The sequence below is a fragment of the Melopsittacus undulatus genome, chromosome 1 (assembly GCF_012275295.1).
Source record: "Melopsittacus undulatus isolate bMelUnd1 chromosome 1, bMelUnd1.mat.Z, whole genome shotgun sequence".
Classification (NCBI taxonomy): domain Eukaryota; kingdom Metazoa; phylum Chordata; class Aves; order Psittaciformes; family Psittaculidae; genus Melopsittacus; species Melopsittacus undulatus.
This window is the reverse complement of record NC_047527.1, coordinates 139,018,931-139,036,136: the sequence shown is the minus strand read 5'-3', so window position 1 is coordinate 139,036,136 and position 17,206 is coordinate 139,018,931. Positions and strand designations below refer to the sequence as shown.

The 17,206-nt window shown below is 36.5% G+C and overlaps 1 long non-coding RNA gene across 1 annotated transcript in view; it reads left to right on the top strand.

Annotated features, from left to right (window-relative positions):
• LOC115945745 (uncharacterized) overlaps nt 1-15,683 on the top strand; it is a 35,595-nt gene extending 19,912 nt beyond the window's left edge. The window contains exon 3 of the long non-coding RNA XR_004079993.2: nt 14,948-15,683. This is a non-coding gene — a long non-coding RNA (uncharacterized lncRNA). The remainder of the gene's footprint in view (nt 1-14,947) is intronic.
• The last annotated feature ends 1,523 nt before the right edge of the window (nt 15,684-17,206 follow it).

The following is a 17,206-nucleotide window of genomic DNA, read 5'->3' as shown; positions in this document are numbered from 1 at the left end:
ACTTTAGGTTACCTTATGCTTTATCTTAGCTTAGACTTTAGGATACCTTATATTTCAGCTAAGCTTTGACTTTATGTTACCTTATACTTTAGTTTAGCTTAGACTTTAGGTTACCTTATACTTTAGGTTAGATTAGACTCTAGGTTCCTTATGCTTTAGCTTAGCTTAGTCTTTAGGTTACCTTATAATTTAGCTTGGCTTTGACTTTAGTTACCTTATGCTTTAGCTTAGCTTAGGCTTTAGGTTACCTTATGCTTTAGCTTAGCTTAGACTTTAGGTTTATTTATGCTTTACCTTAACTCAGACTTTATGTTACCTTATGCTTTAGCTTATCTTAGACTTTAGGTTACCTTATACTTTAGTTGAGCTTAGACTTCAGTTTACCTTATGCTTTAGCTTAGCTTAGACTTTAGGTTACCTTATACTTTAGCTTAGCTTAGACTTTAGGTTACCTTAGCTTTGCTTAGACTCTAGTTACCTTATGCTTTAGGTAAGGTTAGACTTTAGGTTACCTTATACTTTATCTTAACTTAGACATTAGGTTTACATGTGCTTTAGTTTAGCTTAGAGCTTAGGTTACCTTATACTTTACCTTAGCTTAGACTTTAGGTCACCTTATGCTTTAGCTTATCTTAGACTTTAGGTGATCTTCTACTTTAGCTTTGCTTAGACTCTAGTTACCTTATGCTTTAGGTTAGCTTAGACTTTAGGTTACCTTATACTTTATCTTAGCTTAGACATTAGGTTTACTTATGCTTTAGCTTAGCTTAGACCTTAGGTTACCTTATACTTTAGCTTAGCTTAGACTTTAGTTTACCTTATGCTTTATCTTAGCTTAGACTTTAGGATACCTTATACTTCAGCTAAGCTTTGACTTTATGTTACCTTATACTTTAGTTTAGCTTAGACTTTAGGTTACCTTATACTTTAGGTTAGATTAGACTCTAGGTTCCTTATGCTTTAGCTTAGCTTAGTCTTTAGGTTACCTTATAATTTAGCTTGGCTTTGACTTTAGTTACCTTATGCTTTAGCTTAGCTTAGGCTTTAGGTTACCTTATGCTTTAGCTTAGCTTAGACTTTAGGTTTATTTATGCTTTACCTTAACTCAGACTTTATGTTACCTTATGCTTTAGCTTATCTTAGACTTTAGGTTACCTTATACTTTAGTTGAGCTTAGACTTTAGTTTACCTTATGCTTTAGCTTAGCTTAGACTTTAGGTTACCTTATACTTTAGCTTAGCTTAGACTTTAGGTTACCTTAGCTTTGCTTAGACTCTAGTTACCTTATGCTTTAGGTAAGGTTAGACTTTAGGTTACCTTATACTTTATCTTAGCTTAGACATTAGGTTTACTTGTGCTTTAGTTTAGCTTAGAGCTTAGGTTACCTTATACTTTAGCTTAGCTTAGACTTTAGGTCACCTTATGCTTTAGCTTATCTTAGACTTTAGGTGATCTTATACTTTAGCTTTGCTTAGACTCTAGTTACCTTATGCTTTAGGTTAGCTTAGACTTTAGGTTACCTTATACTTTATCTTAGCTTAGACATTAGGTTTACTTATGCTTTAGCTTATCTTAGACCTTAGGTTACCTTATACTTTAGCTTAGCTTAGACTTTAGTTTACCTTATGCTTTATCTTAGCTTAGACTTTAGGATACCTTATACTTTAGCTTAACTTAGGCTTTATGTTACCTTATACTTTAGTTTAGCTTAGACTTTAGGTTACCTCATAATTTAGGTTAGATTAGACTCCAGTTTCCTTATGCTTTAGCTTAGTTTAGTCTTTAGGTTAGGTTATAATTTAGGTTAGCTTTGACTTTAGTTACCTTATGCTTTAGCTTAGCTTAGGCTTTAGGTTACCTTATGCTTTAGCTTAGCTTAGACTTTCGGTTTACTTATGCTTTACCTTAGCTTAGACTTTAGGTTACCTTATAGTTTAGTTGAGCTTAGACTTTAGTTTACCTTATGCTTTAGCTTAGCTTTGAGTTTAGGTTAACTTATACTTTAGCTTTGCTTAGACTATAGTTACCTTATGCTTTAGGTTAGGTTAGACTTTAGGTTACCTTATACTTTATCTTAGCTTAGACTTTAGGTTACCTTAGCTTTGCTTAGACCCTAGTTACCTTATGCTTTAGGTAAGGTTAGACTTTAGGTTACCTTATACTTTAGCTTAGCTTAGACTTTAGGTCACCTTATACTTTAGTTGAGCTTAGACATTATGTTACCTTATGCTTTAGCTTATCTTAGACTTTAGGTTACCTTATACTTTAGTTGAGCTTAGACTTTAGTTTACCTTATGCTTTATCTTAGCTTATACTTTAGGATACCTTATACTTTACCTTAACTTAGGCTTTATGATACCTTATGCTTTAGTTTAGCTTAGACTTTAGGTTACCTTACACTTTAGGTTAGATTAGACTCTAGTTTCCTTATGCTTTAGCTTAGCTTATTCTTTAGGTTACCTTATGCTTTAGCTTAGCTTACAGGTTCGGTTTACTTATGCTTTACCTTAGCTTAGACTTTAGTTTACCTTATGCTTTAGCTTAGCTTAGACTTTAGGTTGCCTTATGCTTTAGCTTATCTTAGACTTTAGGTTACCTTATACTTTAGTTGAGCTTAGACTTTAGTTTACCTTATGCTTTAGCTTAGCTTTGACTTTAGGTGAACTTATACTTTAGCTTTGCTTAGACTACAGTTACCTTATGCTTTAGGTTAGGTTAGACTTTAGGTTACCTTATACTTTATCTTAGCTTAGACTTTAGGTTACCTTATGCTTTAGCTTAGCTTTGACTTTAGGTTAACTTATACTTTAGCTTTGCTTAGACTCTAGTTACCTTATGCTTTAGGTAATGTTAGACTTTAGGTTACCTTATACTTTATCTTAGCTTAGACATTAGGTTTACTTATGCTTTAGCTTAGCTTAGACCTTAGGTTACCTTATACTTTAGCTTAGCTTAGACTTTAGGTCACCTCATGCTTTAGCTTATCTTAGACTTTAGCTTACCTTATACTTTAGTTGAGCTTAGACTTTAGGTTACCTTATGCTGTAGCTTAGCTTAGACTTCAGGTTAACTTATACTTTAGCTTTGTTTATACTCTAGTTACCTTATGCTTTAGGTTAGGTTAGACTTTAGGTTACCTTATACTTTATCTTAGCTTAGACATTAGGTTTACTTATGCTTTAGCTTAGCTTAGACCTTAGGTTACCTTATACTTTAGCTTAGCTTAGACTTTATGTTACCTTATACTTTAGTATAGCTTAGAATTTAGGTTACCTAATACTTTAGGTTAGCTTAGACTTTATGTTACCTTATACTTTAGGTTAGATTAAACTCTAGGTTCCTTATGCTTTAGCTTAGCATAGTCTTTAGGTAACCTTATAATTTAGCTTAGCTTTGACTTTAGTTACCTTATGCTTCAGCTTAGCTTAGGCTTTAGGTTACCTTATGCTTTAGCTTAGCTTAGACTTTAGGTTAGCTTATGCTTTAGCTTAGCTTAGACTTTAGGTTACCTTATACTTTAGATGAGCTTAGACTTTAGTTTACATTATGCTTTAGCTTAGCTTAGACTTTAGGTTAACATATACTTTAGCTTTGCTTAGACTCTAGTTACCTTATGCCTTAGGTTAGGTTAGACTTTAGGTTACCTTATACTTTATCTTAGCTTAGACATTAGGTTTACTTATGCTTTAGCTTAGCTTAGACCTTAGGTTACCTTATACTTTAGCTTAGCTTAGACTTTAGGTTACCTTATGCTTTATCTTAGCTTAGACTTTAGGATACCTTATATTTCAGCTAAGCTTTGACTTTATGTTACCTTATACTTTAGTTTAGCTTAGACTTTAGGTTACCTTATACTTTAGGTTAGATTAGACTCTAGGTTCCTTATGCTTTAGCTTAGCTTAGTCTTTAGGTTACCTTATAATTTAGCTTGGCTTTGACTTTAGTTACCTTATGCTTTAGCTTAGCTTAGGCTTTAGGTTACCTTATGCTTTAGCTTAGCTTAGACTTTAGGTTTATTTATGCTTTACCTTAACTCAGACTTTATGTTACCTTATGCTTTAGCTTATCTTAGACTTTAGGTTACCTTATACTTTAGTTGAGCTTAGACTTCAGTTTACCTTATGCTTTAGCTTAGCTTAGACTTTAGGTTACCTTATACTTTAGCTTAGCTTAGACTTTAGGTTACCTTAGCTTTGCTTAGACTCTAGTTACCTTATGCTTTAGGTAAGGTTAGACTTTAGGTTACCTTATACTTTATCTTAACTTAGACATTAGGTTTACATGTGCTTTAGTTTAGCTTAGAGCTTAGGTTACCTTATACTTTACCTTAGCTTAGACTTTAGGTCACCTTATGCTTTAGCTTATCTTAGACTTTAGGTGATCTTCTACTTTAGCTTTGCTTAGACTCTAGTTACCTTATGCTTTAGGTTAGCTTAGACTTTAGGTTACCTTATACTTTATCTTAGCTTAGACATTAGGTTTACTTATGCTTTAGCTTAGCTTAGACCTTAGGTTACCTTATACTTTAGCTTAGCTTAGACTTTAGTTTACCTTATGCTTTATCTTAGCTTAGACTTTAGGATACCTTATACTTCAGCTAAGCTTTGACTTTATGTTACCTTATACTTTAGTTTAGCTTAGACTTTAGGTTACCTTATACTTTAGGTTAGATTAGACTCTAGGTTCCTTATGCTTTAGCTTAGCTTAGTCTTTAGGTTACCTTATAATTTAGCTTGGCTTTGACTTTAGTTACCTTATGCTTTAGCTTAGCTTAGGCTTTAGGTTACCTTATGCTTTAGCTTAGCTTAGACTTTAGGTTTATTTATGCTTTACCTTAACTCAGACTTTATGTTACCTTATGCTTTAGCTTATCTTAGACTTTAGGTTACCTTATACTTTAGTTGAGCTTAGACTTTAGTTTACCTTATGCTTTAGCTTAGCTTAGACTTTAGGTTACCTTATACTTTAGCTTAGCTTAGACTTTAGGTTACCTTAGCTTTGCTTAGACTCTAGTTACCTTATGCTTTAGGTAAGGTTAGACTTTAGGTTACCTTATACTTTATCTTAGCTTAGACATTAGGTTTACTTGTGCTTTAGTTTAGCTTAGAGCTTAGGTTACCTTATACTTTAGCTTAGCTTAGACTTTAGGTCACCTTATGCTTTAGCTTATCTTAGACTTTAGGTGATCTTATACTTTAGCTTTGCTTAGACTCTAGTTACCTTATGCTTTAGGTTAGCTTAGACTTTAGGTTACCTTATACTTTATCTTAGCTTAGACATTAGGTTTACTTATGCTTTAGCTTATCTTAGACCTTAGGTTACCTTATACTTTAGCTTAGCTTAGACTTTAGTTTACCTTATGCTTTATCTTAGCTTAGACTTTAGGATACCTTATACTTTAGCTTAACTTAGGCTTTATGTTACCTTATACTTTAGTTTAGCTTAGACTTTAGGTTACCTCATACTTTAGGTTAGATTAGACTCCAGTTTCCTTATGCTTTAGCTTAGTTTAGTCTTTAGGTTAGGTTATAATTTAGGTTAGCTTTGACTTTAGTTACCTTATGCTTTAGCTTAGCTTAGGCTTTAGGTTACCTTATGCTTTAGCTTAGCTTAGACTTTCGGTTTACTTATGCTTTACCTTAGCTTAGACTTTAGGTTACCTTATAGTTTAGTTGAGCTTAGACTTTAGTTTACCTTATGCTTTAGCTTAGCTTTGAGTTTAGGTTAACTTATACTTTAGCTTTGCTTAGACTATAGTTACCTTATGCTTTAGGTTAGGTTAGACTTTAGGTTACCTTATACTTTATCTTAGCTTAGACTTTAGGTTACCTTAGCTTTGCTTTGACCCTAGTTACCTTATGCTTTAGGTAAGGTTAGACTTTAGGTTACCTTATACTTTAGCTTAGCTTAGACTTTAGGTCACCTTATACTTTAGTTGAGCTTAGACATTATGTTACCTTATGCTTTAGCTTATCTTAGACTTTAGGTTACCTTATACTTTAGTTGAGCTTAGACTTTAGTTTACCTTATGCTTTATCTTAGCTTATACTTTAGGATACCTTATACTTTACCTTAACTTAGGCTTTATGATACCTTATGCTTTAGTTTAGCTTAGACTTTAGGTTACCTTACACTTTAGGTTAGATTAGACTCTAGTTTCCTTATGCTTTAGCTTAGCTTATTCTTTAGGTTACCTTATGCTTTAGCTTAGCTTACAGTTTCGGTTTACTTATGCTTTACCTTAGCTTAGACTTTAGTTTACCTTATGCTTTAGCTTAGCTTAGACTTTAGGTTGCCTTATGCTTTAGCTTATCTTAGACTTTAGGTTACCTTATACTTTAGTTGAGCTTAGACTTTAGTTTACCTTATGCTTTAGCTTAGCTTTGACTTTAGGTGAACTTATACTTTAGCTTTGCTTAGACTACAGTTACCTTATGCTTTAGGTTAGGTTAGACTTTAGGTTACCTTATACTTTATCTTAGCTTAGACTTTAGGTTACCTTATGCTTTAGCTTAGCTTTGACTTTAGGTTAACTTATACTTTAGCTTTGCTTAGACTCTAGTTACCTTATGCTTTAGGTAATGTTAGACTTTAGGTTACCTTATACTTTATCTTAGCTTAGACATTAGGTTTACTTATGCTTTAGCTTAGCTTAGACCTTAGGTTACCTTATACTTTAGCTTAGCTTAGACTTTAGGTCACCTTATGCTTTAGCTTATCTTAGACTTTAGCTTACCTTATACTTTAGTTGAGCTTAGACTTTAGTTTACCTTATGCTGTAGCTTAGCTTAGACTTCAGGTTAACTTATACTTTAGCTTTGTTTATACTCTAGTTACCTTATGCTTTAGGTTAGGTTAGACTTTAGGTTACCTTATACTTTATCTTAGCTTAGACATTAGGTTTACTTATGCTTTAGCTTAGCTTAGACCTTAGGTTACCTTATACTTTAGCTTAGCTTAGACTTTATGTTACCTTATACTTTAGTATAGCTTAGAATTTAGGTTACCTAATACTTTAGGTTAGCTTAGACTTTAGGTTACCTTATGCTTTATCTTAGCTTAGACTGTAGGTTACCTTAGCTTTGCTTAGAATCTAGTTACCTTATGCTTTAGGTAAGGTTAGACTTTAGGTTACCTTATACTTTATCTTAGCTTAGACATTAATTTTACTTATACTTTAGTTAGCTTAGACCTTAGGTTACCTTATACTTTAGGTAAGCTTAGACTTTAGGTTACCTTATGCTTTCTCTTAGCTTAGACTTTAGGATACCTTATACTTTAGCTTATCTTAGACTTTATCTTACCTTATGCTTTAGCTTTGCTTAGTCTTTAGGTTACCTTATAATTTAGCTTAGGTTTGAATTTAGTTATCTTATGCTTTAGCTTAGCCTAGGCTTTAGGTTACCTTATGCTTTAGCTTAGCTTAGTCTTTAGGTTTACTTATGCTTTACCTTAGCTTAGACTTTAGGTTACCTTATGCTTTAGCTTAGTTTAGACTTTAGGTTACCTTATGCTTTAGCTTATCTTAGACTTTAGGTTACCTTATACTTTAGTTGTGCTTAGACTTTAGTTTACCTTATGCTTTAGCTTATCTTTGACTTTAGGTTAACTTATACTTTAGCTTTGCTTAGACTCTAGTTACGTTATGTTTTAGGTTAGGTTAGACTTTAGGTTACCTTATATTTATCTTAGCTTAGACTTTAGGTTACCTTAGCTTTGCTTAGACCCTAGTTACCTTATGCTTTACGTAAGGTTAGAGTTTAGGTTACCTTATACTTTAGCTTAGCTTAGACTTTAGGTCACCTTATACTTTAGTTGAGCTTAGATATTAGGTTACCTTATGCTTTAGCTTATCTTAGACTTTAGGTTACCTTATACTTTAGTTGAGCTTAGACTTTAGTTTACCTTATGCTTTAGCTTAGCTTAGACTTTAGGTTAAATTATACTTTAGCTTTGCTTAGACTCTAGTTACCTTATGCTTTAGGTAATTTTAGACTTTAGGTTACCTTATACTTTATCTTAGCTTAGACATTAGGTTTCCTTATGCTTTAGCTTAGCTTAGGCTTTAGGTTACCTTATGCTTTAGTTTAGCTTAGACTTTCGGTTTACTTATGCTTTACCTTAGCTTAGACTTTAGGTTACCTTATAGTTTAGTTGAGCTTAGACTTTAGGTCACCTTATACTTTAGCTTTGTTTAGACTCTAGTTACCTTATGCTTTAGGTTAGGTTAGACTTTAGGTTACCTTATATTTTATGTTAGCTTGGACTGTAGGTTACCTTAGCTTTGCTTAGACTCTAGTTACCTTATGCTTTATGTAAGGTTAGACTTTAGGTTACCTTATACTTTATCTTAGCTTAGACATTAGGTTTACTTATGCTTTAGCTTAGCTTAGACCTTAGGTTACCTTATACTTTAGCTTAGCTTAGACTTTAGGTTACCTTATGCTTTAGCTTATCTTAGACTTTAGGATACCTTATACTTTAGCTTAGCTTAGACTTTAGGTTACCTTACTCTTTAGGTTAGATGAGACTCTAGTTTCCTTATGCTTTAGGTTAGCTTAGACTTTAGTTTACCTTATGCTTTATCTTAGCTTACACTTTAGGATACCTTATACTTTAGCTTAAGTTAGGCTTTATTTTACCTTATACTTTAGTTTAGCTTAGACTTTAGGTTACCTTATACTTTAGGTTAGATTTGTCTCTAGTTTTCTTATGCTTTAGCTTAGCTTATTCTTTAGGTTACCTTATAATTTAGTTTAGGTTTGACTTCAGTTACCTTATGCTTTAGCTTAGCTTAGGCTTTAGGTTAGCTTATGCTTTAGCTTAGCTTAGACTTTCGGTTTACTTATGCTTTACCTTAGCTTAGACTTTAGTTTACCTTATGCTTTAGCTTAGCTTAGACTTCAGGTTACCTTATGCTTTAGCTTATCTTAGACTTTAGGTTACCTTATGCTTTAACTTAGCTTAGACTTTAGGTTTACTTATGCTTTACCTTAGCTTAGACTTTAGGTTACCTTATGCTTTAGCTTAGCTTAGACTTTAGGTTAACTTATACTTTAGCTTTGCTTAGACTCTAGTTACCTTATGCTTTAGGTTAGGTTAGACTTTAGGTTACCTTATACTTTATCTTAGGTTAGACATTAGGTTTACTTATGCTTTAGCTTGGCTTAGACCTTAGGTTACCTTATACTTTAGCTTAGCTTAGACTTTAGGTTACCTCATGCTTTATCTTAGCTTAGACTTTAGGATACCTTATACTTTAGCTTAGCTTAGACTTTATGTTACCTTATATTTTAGTTTAGCTTAGACTTTAGGTTACCTTATACTTTAGGTTAGATTAGACTCTAGTTTCCTTATGCTTTAGCTTAGCTTAGTCTTTAGGTTACCTTATAAATTAGCTTAGCTTTGACTTTAGTTACCTTATGCTTTAGCTTAGCTTAGGCTTTAGGTTACCTTATGCTTTAGCTTAGCTTAGACTTTAGGTTTACTTATGCTTTACCTTAGCTTATACTTTAGGTTACCTTATGCTTTAGCTTAGCTTAGACTTTAGGTTTACTTACGCTTTACCTTAGCTTAGACTTTAGGTTACCTTATGCTTTAGCTTAGTTTAGACTTTAGCTCACCTTATACTTTAGTTTAGCTTAGTCTTTAGGTTACCTTATAAATTAGCTTAGCTTTGACTTTAGTTACCTTATGCTTTATCTTATATTAGATTTAGGTTACCTTATACTTTAGCTTAGCTTAGACTTTAGGTTACCTTATACTTTAGGTTACCTTATACTTTAGCTTAGCTTTTTCTTTGGTCACCTTATGCTTACGTTAGGTTAGACTTTAGGTTACCTTATACTTTAGCTTAGCTTAGACTTTAGGTTACCTTATGCTTTATCTTAACTTAGACTTTAGGATACCTTATACTTTAGCTTAGCTTAGACATTTGGTTACCTTATGCTTTAGCTTAGTTTAGACTTTAGGTTACCTTATACTTCAGTTTAGCTTAGACTTTAGGTTACCTTATATTTTAGCTTAGCTTAGACTTTAGGTTACCTTATACTTTAGCTTAGCTTAGACATTAGGTTTACTCATGCTTTAGCTTAGCTTATACCTTAGGTTACTTTATGCTTTAGCTTAGCTTAGGCTTTAGGTTACCTTATACTTTAGCTTAGCTTAGACTTTAGGTTACCTTATGCTTTAGCTTAGCTTAGCCTTTAGGTTACCTTATAGTTTAGCTTAGCTTAGACTTTAGGTTACCTTATGCTTTAGCTTAGTTTTGTCTTTCGGTGACCTTAGACGTTATTGTACCTTAGGTTTTAGCTTAGCTTAGGTTGTAGTTTACCTTACTGTTTATCTTAGGTTAGCTTTAGCTTATATTAGACTTTCAAGTACCATAGACTTTAGCATAGCTTAGACTTTATCTTGGCTTAGACTTTAGGTTATTTTAGAATTTATCTTATCTGAGACTTTGGGATACCTTAGACTTTGGCTTAGCTTAGATTTTGCTGAGCTTAGATTTTGGGTTGCCTTAGACTTCCTATTAGCTTATATATTTGCTTAGCTTAGACTTCAGGTTATCTCAGAGTTCTGAATACCTTAGACTTCATCTTAGTTTTGACTTTATGTTACCTGAGACTTTAGTTTGTTTCAGACTTTCGGTTACCATAGACTTTAGTATAGTTTGGACTTTTTCTTTGCTTTGGTGTTACATTATTTTAGGCTTTAGTTTAGGTTAGACTTTAGGTTACGTTAGAGTTTTGCGTAGCTTAGGCTTTAGGTTACATTAGAGTTTAGCTTACCTTGTACTTTAGCTTAGCTTAGCCTTTAGCTTAGCTTCGAATTCAGCCTGGACTTTAGGTTACATTAGACATTCAGTTACTGTAGACTTTATCTTAAGTTAGACTTCAGGTTACCCTACACTTATCTTAGAATTTAGGTTGCCTTAGACTTTAATTTACCTTAGACTTTAGGTTACCTTTGACTTCAGGTTATCTTAGTCTTTATCTTAGCTTACACTTTTTTACATTAGACTTTAGCTTAGCTAAAGAATTTAGTTTAGACTTTAAGTTATCTTAGCGTTTACCTTAGCCTCTAACTTACCTTATGTTTTAGTTTACCTTAGGCTTTAGCTTATGTTAGAGTTTAATTTTGCTTAGACTTTTGCTTAGGTTGACTTTTGCTTAGCTTAGACTTCTGCTTAGATTAGACTTTAAGTTACCTTAGACATCAGTGTAGTTTAGATTTTAGGTTACCTTAGACTTTAACATAGCTTAAACTTTAGGTTACCTTAGACTCTAGCTTAGCTTAGTCTTTACGTTACCTTAGGCTTTAGGGTACCCTACATTATTGTTTACCTTAGACTTTATCTTAGCTTAGAGGTGAGATTACATTAGACTAGATTACCCAGGGACACTTCCTAGTCCAGCCTGGGTGCAAAAAAGCCTTTTCCCCCTAGCTACAGGACACCAGGGGCCTCCTTTGTGGTGCAGGAGCACCAGGCGATAACACAGTGCACCAGGACCAGAGGAGCCCTGATAAGTGGTCATGTTCAATGCTCAGAGGAAGGCAAAAAACCCCCAGGGACCGGTGTCAATCTGCCCCGGGGGAAAATTCCTTCCTGACCCCAGTGCTGGCGATCGGCTACTCCCTGAGCATGTGAGCAAGACCTGCTCCCGGTCCACGCACTGGTTATGGCTCTAAGGGGACAAGGAGACACTGGCACTGCCTTTTCTGCCTGCACCCGGAGCCACCGCAGGGGCTTCCAAGAGCAGCAAAGTGCCGCCTGCCTGATCTAGGGTGGGAGCAAAAACCCTTCCAGTGCCTGGCACTGGAGCTCCAAAGCACTGGGGGTTGGCACCGGTCTTATACTGCCCCAGGCATTGTGATGCTGCGTTGCCGGGTGCTGGCACTATGACATGGGAGAGACGGGGCTTCCGCAGCCCTGCCCACCGCAGCCCTGCCGGTGCTGCCCCTTTGCCCAGCATGCCTTGGAGAAAGGCCTTTGGGGTGCTGGCCCTGAGGCAGTGCCTGTGCCCAGGAGGCCTAGGGGGATGGCCCTGCCCATGGCGGCCACACACAGGGCACCGCTGCGAGGTGTCCCTGTAAATGAATCTGTGTGTTCAGACTGCATCAATAAAGGCTTTTATACCACGCACGGTCATTTGAGCGTGGTGATCCCAGAGGTGAAAGAACGGGGTTTTGGTTCCCTCTGCATGAGCTTTGCCGAAACGTAGAGAGCAGACAGGATTTCCTCACCATTCCTTGTTTATGCCCCACATGGCATTTGCTGCTGCCGGTGAGGTCTTCTTCTTGGGAAGAAGAAGAATTTCAGGAATCTCTTCTGTGTTTGTTACACAGGGCGCTTAGATATTTGCTTGTGTTTAGTAACATTCATGTGTCCAGTTTGGGGGTTCACCTCTCTTATTATTACTTGAATACGGCACTTCCCTGCCTGCTGCCTAATTGAATGTTCTTGATAGCTCCATAAAGTGTTTTGATCCCCATTTGGTTTAAACTGCATGGACTGAGCAGGTTTTGCCTGCAACACTTGGGCAAAACAAGTCACTGTGTCAGTACTGTAGGACAGTTTTAAACCCCTCAGCCAAGCTTCATGTAAGGGCACTGTGTGGATGGCAGAGACTGAGAGATTGGCAACAAATCCCCCCAGCACATTTGTTCAGATCTTTGACATGCAGAATGAGCCCTGGTCTCTCTTGCGTAGGCTCATTTCTCAAGTGGCCTGTTGGGGTGGGAAAAGGGAAAGTCACTGGGTTTGTTCCTGGAGATGTTGGTGCAGGCTGCAGAAGACAGCTCCAGCTGCATTCCTATCTGAAATGAGGGAATTCTGTGACTGTTTGAGCAAACTGTTCTTTTAGGCAGAGCACCTTTGTTTTTCACAGGCACTAGTAGAAAATGCTACTGCCTCTGCCCAGTTCTGGTAGAAAGTGAGCGTAAACAGCCCTTGGAAACAACAAGGAAAACACAGTATACACAAACAGAAACACTGCCTTCTCTAGCTATAGCTACAGCTACACCTATAGCACCTCTGTCTGTCTCTACATCTGTATCTACATCTCTCTCTCTGTTTCTTGGACTAGAGCAAGTAACTGCTCCCATCACAGCAGTCCTGGTAAGTGCAGTGGAGGGTGTGTGCTGAGGACACCAGTGCGAAAGAGCAGAGCTGCAGCCCGGGCAAAGGGAGACGAGCTGGAGGGAACTGCAGCAGCGATGCTGTTGCAAAAGCTTTCCCAAAGTGAAGGCAGGAAACAGGAGAAGCTGTGCAGGGACAGCTTGATGCCAGTTCCCACTGTGTCCTGAGCTGACACCAAAAGGGAAGGGTGTGCTCCAGAAGGAAAGCATCAGGAAATAGTGAAGCACACACTATCTATAGGTATAGCTATATAATTTATGTCACTGTATCTGTATCTATATATGTACCTCTCTATGTCTCACCATGGGCTGCTCCATGTGCTGCAGGGGAATCTCTTCCTCTCTGGCACCTCTATATTCTCCCCTCCTTCCTCACTGATCTTGCTGCTTGCAGGGTTCTTTCTCTTGCATACTGTCACTCTTTTCTCTTTTTGGAATTGCCATTGCACAGGTTTTTTCCCATTCTTAAGTGTGTTATCCCAGAGGCAGTACCACTGTCACTGGCAGGCAGTGGGTCTGTCTTGAGGCCAGCTGGCATTGGCTCTATAGGACACAGAGGAAGCTTCTAGCAGCCTCTCACAGATACCATCTCTGTAGCCCCACCACTACCACAACCTTGCCACACAAACCCAATACAGTTGTGCTCAGAGTGCCAATCCTAAATGCCTAAATGCCTAATCACAGGGTTAACACCACCAGTAAGATTTGTATTTGAACAAGCTAGCCAGAGCTCTGCAGCATAGCTGCAGCCCAGCATCTGACAGGGCCTGGAGGCCTTGCTGGAAGACGAGGGAGAGCTTCAGGCCCTCACAGGGGTGTGTGGGAGCAGGCCCAGTTCTGAGGGAGGGCAGCCTGGAGTCCTGTGAATGCTGACTCCTTGGTGCAAGGCTTCAGCTGCAGTCCTGCAACTGCCACACTCAACTCTCTTGAACAAGGTAATTAACACCTTTTCCCCACAGGAAAACTTGCCTTAGTTTGTTGTGGAGGAATGCTGGGTACTCCAGCAGCAGTCGTTAGGTTACTATTGTTTGGTCAGAGCTGTGGTATCATTTACAGACTTTGAGGAGAATGTAGTCATCAGGAGTAGAGCTCAGGCCTCACAAACTCAGCTATTCATTCAGTTACATATTAGCACAGAAGGAACAGGATCATATAGGAGCTTTGCTCATCTTCTGGTACCATGATACATTTTTTTATACTTGCCCTATAAAGCAATGGGTGATATACAGTTAAATTAACCTGGCTCAACATAAAGGAATTTTGTGGGCACTGGAGCAGGCTGTATTGATACAGTAGTTTACTCTGGCATACATGAGTACAATCGCTCAAAAGGCTGTTCTCATACCTTCACCCAGTCACTCTTCTCTCATTGCCTCTCAGCTGAGCAGTGAGACAGTCTGACTTGAAAAGTCAGATTCCATTGCTTTGCAGACAAGGCAATGGAAAGAGATACACAAACCCTTTCATTTGTTAACACTTTGCAAAACAGCTGAACTACCAGAAACTGATACATACCAACATTCTCATAAGCTTGCTTGTCTCTTCCACTTGTGCTGTTTGAAGAGTGCCAAGTAAATGAAGCTATTGAGCTATGTTTGCTGTTCTCAGTGGTGAGGAGGCTGACACCCACCTTGAGCTCAAATTTTGTTGGGATAAGAGGTGTGATTCCTCATAGAGGCAGCTCTGCTTGCAGAAATGTGTACTGAAGTGTAGCCCAAATAACGTCTTTGGAGGTCATTAAAACCTGAATTTTACCCATAATCTCACAGAACTTTGAAAACATGTTGGGTTTTTTTTTGCCTTTCAGTCTGATCCTTCACTGCCTTACATCTTCAGTCACTGACCCTTTTCCAACTGGCTGTAGGCTGCTATCAAGTCTGATCTGAGATAGAAAAGTGATTAATTTTATTTTGGTGGAGTTAGGAATAGGTAAGTGGATCAAGTGGAGAGTCTAATGCAACACTCATTGTGGTTCCTGCTTTTGGATTTTTAACTCTTATTACAAGATGCAGCTTTACCTGCATAGCTTCTCTAGACCTTTATTATGTCTAAGAGGATTTTAAATGTGTAGGTATAAATAAAGCATTCTTTGTTTAAAAGGTGTATAAGAAGAATTTAACTTTGTACCAGCATAATAAAAATACACTATAATCACTTTCAAGCAAAGCGCAAGAAACTGAAAAAAGAAGAGTTCTTTTGATAAAAATGTAGTAGACTTAGTGTTATATTATTTTGCCAATATATCTGTGAATAAACTCTATTGTTGCAGACATAGTCACTGTTTTTTTACTATACTTTTCACTGCTTTCTTACGGAACATGCTTTTGCAGACATGAAATTCCTTGAGATTTGATTAAATGGAATCTCTGCTCATGTAATGAACGCTGATACAACTGATATCAGTAGTTTAGTACTTCTAAGGTAGTTGGTATGAGATGGAAGCATTTGTGGGGCTAGATGGTGAAGGGCTACCATACTGCAGAGCATTTGCAGAAGGGAGAAAATTAAACTAACAATGTTGCTGTGTTTTTTATTTTCTCAAAAATGCCCTCTAGTGATGAACTTTTAGTAGCCTTAAAGTTAGCTCATTTTGTTAAAAATAATTTTGCCCTTTGTAAAAGTTTTATCTCACTATAAATTAAGCATTCCTAGTTACTAGCTAATTTTGTTTTGTGTGTTTATTTCTTTGCCAACATAATCACATTCTTTCCACACAAAATGAAGAAAAAAGCTTTGTTAACTTCAAAATACTTCTGTTCTGATTAAACACACATGAAAGCTTTTACTTAAACTAAAACACAGGATTAAAATGTTGCCTTTTTTTCAACAAAGCAGCAGTATCGCCTTACTTACACCTAGTAAGGCAGTGTTTCATAAAGATTTGTATGTGATGATTTCTGAAATTGGTAACTAGTTAAAATGCAAATAAACTATTATTTATATAGCTTGATTCTACAAATTATTATTTTTTCCTTGTGTTAAGAATGGAGATACATACCTCATTTGAGTGCACACAAGCTCTTATTTTTCAGGTAAAATGCTTTAAAGCAATGTGAATAAAGTCTAAAATTGTCTATAAAAATAAACTCATTAGCTATTTTTAAATATCTTAAAGTGCCAAAAAAGCTTTCCAGAAATCAGTGATTACACTGCAAACATGCCACAAAGGTGAACTGTTAACAAGTGTGCCTTTGCCAGTGGTAGGAAGATTGCCAACATTTAATTGGCTTTAAAGTTTTGTTCTGTCAATGCTGTATTGTATCTTAGAAGCAGTAACGCCTACCTTATGATTTAGGCATGAAATGGGACCTCAAAATATCTGACTGATTATGGCAGGAAGGAACTATTTTCTGAAGGAAACTTGCCAACCTACTTACTGCTTTAGTGCAGGTAGAGTTCGATTTGTACAACACATCAAAAAGAACAGTATAAAAATTGTATATGAGAATGACAAGTAATAAACATATAACGGGTACGTATCTGTTTTCATTGGTAGATCTTATAGTGCTTTATAAAAAGGAGTTGTAAGAACTGATCTTTTAGCTGCCAAACCCATTTGAATCATTGCTGCTCCCCAAACCTAGGTATACCAGGAGCTGCCCCAGTCAGCTGTCAGTTCAATTGGTTTTTGGCAGCTTTCTATACTGGACCTGTGAAACAAGCAAGGTCTAAAAAACCCCAAACCACTGCTTTTACAACAGCTACTCATCCCCATCCTTGCATTACAATTTAGGGCCCTCTCAGGTATCCTGATATAACTGTTGTTAACACATGTCCTTTCACTGATCTCTTTTACAGTCCACCCCAACAAATGCTTGCACTGCCACACTGCTTCTCACTCTGGAGGGCTGAATGGACCAAGCTGAAATGAACGAATGGGACAAAACCCTTTTAAATCAGCTCATAAACTATTGAGCATTGGAAATGTAAAATCAAATTCTTGGCAATGGGAAGGCTAATGAGGTTCCCAGTGTTGTACCTCTCATCAGTGACAGAAAAGGGAAAGAAAATACAACTTTCTTGACTCTCATTATCATATAGCCATGTCATAACCGTTGTTACCATG